The following is a 3,086-nucleotide window of genomic DNA, read 5'->3' as shown; positions in this document are numbered from 1 at the left end:
TTCTAACTATAATAGTTAGAATAGTATGTAATGTATATAATAGTTTATAACAATGTTTTGTTTGAGTCTTAACTGAATCTGTGAAAATATTAAAATGTTATTGCAAGTATTACAATTGAACAATTAAAAAATTAAAAGTTAAATATTATATATGAATAAATATATATTAAATTATATATATATATATACAGTATATATACACATGAAATAATTATTATCTAAAAAAATATAATAAAATGTATACATTAATAATAAAATAAAACATTATAATTTGATAGAAGGACAGAAAATTATGAGATGGACTGAGAACCCATGTGAAGATTTATTTGAACCTGTCTGTATAAGCTCAATGTTTGAACATATGTGTTTTTGAACACTAAGCCAAGGCCATGAGTGAGCTGTTTTACCCCCAAAAAGTTGGATTTTGTGTATGATCAGTATATTTATTAGTGTAAATGAGGAAGAAGATGGTGTTTACCCTTCCTCGGAGTGTGACGGAGAAGTGGCGTTCCGTGCCGTGTTACTGATGAAGTTTCGTATTTCGTTAAAATACGAGTCCTCCTTGTCCTCCAAGATGGCACTGCCACTGTCCAGCTCTGAACGGGGCGACGACATTGCCGTGCCTACACGTAAAAAACAACATATATTTGTATAATTTAGGTGTATTAATGTAAGTATCAAATAACCAACAGCTGCTAATAAGGTTATTTACAAATGCTAAACATTAAAATGGGTGTTTTTTTAATGAATTATATTTATTTTCCTATTTATTTTTTTATAGGTGTGTATATGTGTATGGATACTTGATAAATTACCGTTCTCGTGCTTTTTGAGGTGCCGGTCCAGGTTGGTTTGTTGCCCGAAGCAGCGGTCACAAAGATGGCATTTGAAGGGTTTCTCTTTGTTATGGATGTTACGGATGTGACGCTGAAGATTCGACGAAATACTGAACGAACGATCGCAGTACTTACATCTGCGGACACACAGACACATATGAACATAATTAGACCATACAGTATTTACAATATACAGACACGAGAAATCAAACTCTCTCGTGTTATCCGTCTCGCACACACGCAGGGTCCTAAACACATGATTGAGTGGTCATGAACTCTGCGTCTCTAATCTTTGGCCAACTTAGTAACACTCAAACTCTCTCGTCCACATCCTCCCTCCGCTCTGAAAATGACTGCATGCGCCAAGTCTCTTCACGCAGAATTATCCGTATGATTACGTGATCATATCTTCCCCTCCACCATAGAGTTGTGCGCTAAACTGTGTCTCCCAGGAACCTGTTATCTCTCCCTCTCTCCATCTCGCCCCCCTCCGAATGCAACAGAAAAAAATGAAATGAAATTGCAGTTAAAGGCTGATCACCGGCTCGTTTAAAGCACTGCCAGCACGAGGAGATTGAGGCTATCTGGAAAGTAACACAGCCCTGTACAAACCTCCCCTGTGGTCAGACGGACCACAAACACAGTGTGTGCGCACGCCTGTTTCTGTGCAGTATTTTAAAACTCCCTGAAAGAGTCTGAGCCCCAAACACGGGCCTAATTACCCAGCTGCCTTTGCTGGCCTGCAGCTGTATGGCACTCATCACCTCCATTATTCATACACACTTCCTTCAGTCTCCCTGTATGTCTGTCCTTTTGTCTCTTGGACTTTACCTCACTCTTAGCCAGTGACAATAACCATGTAATATCAAATAAGGGGAAAAAATACTGTATCTGCTTATATAATGGTTGCATTCAATGAAATACTTTCATAAATAATAATTTATGGAAACATTATGGACATGGGATTTATAAAATTGTGGCAGTGCAAATACAATAACTAATGTTCGAAAAGTACTTTTATTAAAAATGATAATCCCAATAAAGAATTCTTCTGCCAATGGTTTGTGCATTAATATGTAATTCAACTGATGTGCTACAATGCTGAGTATGTGAATAATTGATTACATCAAACAGTATTTATTAGTGTATGTGTGTGAGGGAGTGTCACCTGTAAGGCTGCTCTCCTGTGTGTGTCCGTAGATGTCTTGTAAGGTTGGCTGAGCGTGGGAATATCTTGCCACAGTATCTATAGGGGAAGGAAACAGATCTCCAGGAACAATACTCAGCAATACACACACACACACACATTTCCCCAAAACACCCTGCATTCCACGTTCAGTGTTGTCATCACTCATTAAACATCAAACAAATGTTTACTTAAACATCTTATTAATGAAACAACAAAAACAAACAAAAGTTATTTATAAATATTATTTATTATACTTTAGTTCATCTTAATTAAGGGTGTCACAGTATACCAATATAGTTATTGCCAATAACTATAATATTTATTGAATTAAATACTGATATTGTGTTAACACTACACAAAGTTAAAGATGAATTTGACTGATAGCATTGTATTTTTTCCAGGTATCACGATAATTGCGTTATCAAAGATTAGTTTGGCCGTTATAATCGTGTAGCGAAAATCTGATATGACAGCCCTAATCATACATACTGAACCCATTGACTATAAACTGTTTACTATATGATTTTTGTTTGTTATCATATAATTTGTTTAAATTGTTTGATTAGTTCTTATACAATTTGTTTTGTTTGTTTACTTTATATATATTTTTTAGATTCCTTTGTTTAGTTACTATACAATTTGCTTAGGCTTGTTCGTTTACTTACTGCATTATCATTTTTGATTTTTGTTGTAGTTACTAAACAAATTGCCTAGTTTTGGTTGTTTACTTACTATATTATCTTTTTTTAGATTTGTTTGTTTAGATACTTTACAATTTACTTAGTTTTGGTTGTATTCTTACGATTTTTTTTAGATTTATTCGTTTATATACTATAACATTTTCTTAGTTTTGTTTGTTTACTTGCTATATATTGTTTTTAGATTTGATGCTATACAATTTTCTTAGTTTAGTTTTTAAGTTTTATATACAGTATATTTATATATATATACACACACACACACACACACACACACTACCGGTCAAAACTTTGGGATCAGAACGATTTTTAATGTTTTTTACAGGAGTTTCGTATGCTCATCAAGGCTGCATTTATTTGATC

The 3,086-nt window shown here is 34.1% G+C and overlaps 1 protein-coding gene across 1 annotated transcript in view; it reads right to left on the bottom strand.

Moving 5' to 3' along the window:
- LOC107752009 (MDS1 and EVI1 complex locus protein EVI1-like) overlaps positions 1–3,086 on the bottom strand; it is a 174,839-nt gene that overhangs the window by 5,754 nt on the left and 165,999 nt on the right. The window lies entirely within an intron of this gene.

Source organism: Sinocyclocheilus rhinocerous, unplaced genomic scaffold (genome assembly GCF_001515625.1).
Source record: "Sinocyclocheilus rhinocerous isolate Xijiao unplaced genomic scaffold, SAMN03320098_v1.1 scaffold1965, whole genome shotgun sequence".
Taxonomy (NCBI): domain Eukaryota; kingdom Metazoa; phylum Chordata; class Actinopteri; order Cypriniformes; family Cyprinidae; genus Sinocyclocheilus; species Sinocyclocheilus rhinocerous.
This window is presented reverse-complemented; position numbering and strand designations above follow the sequence as displayed.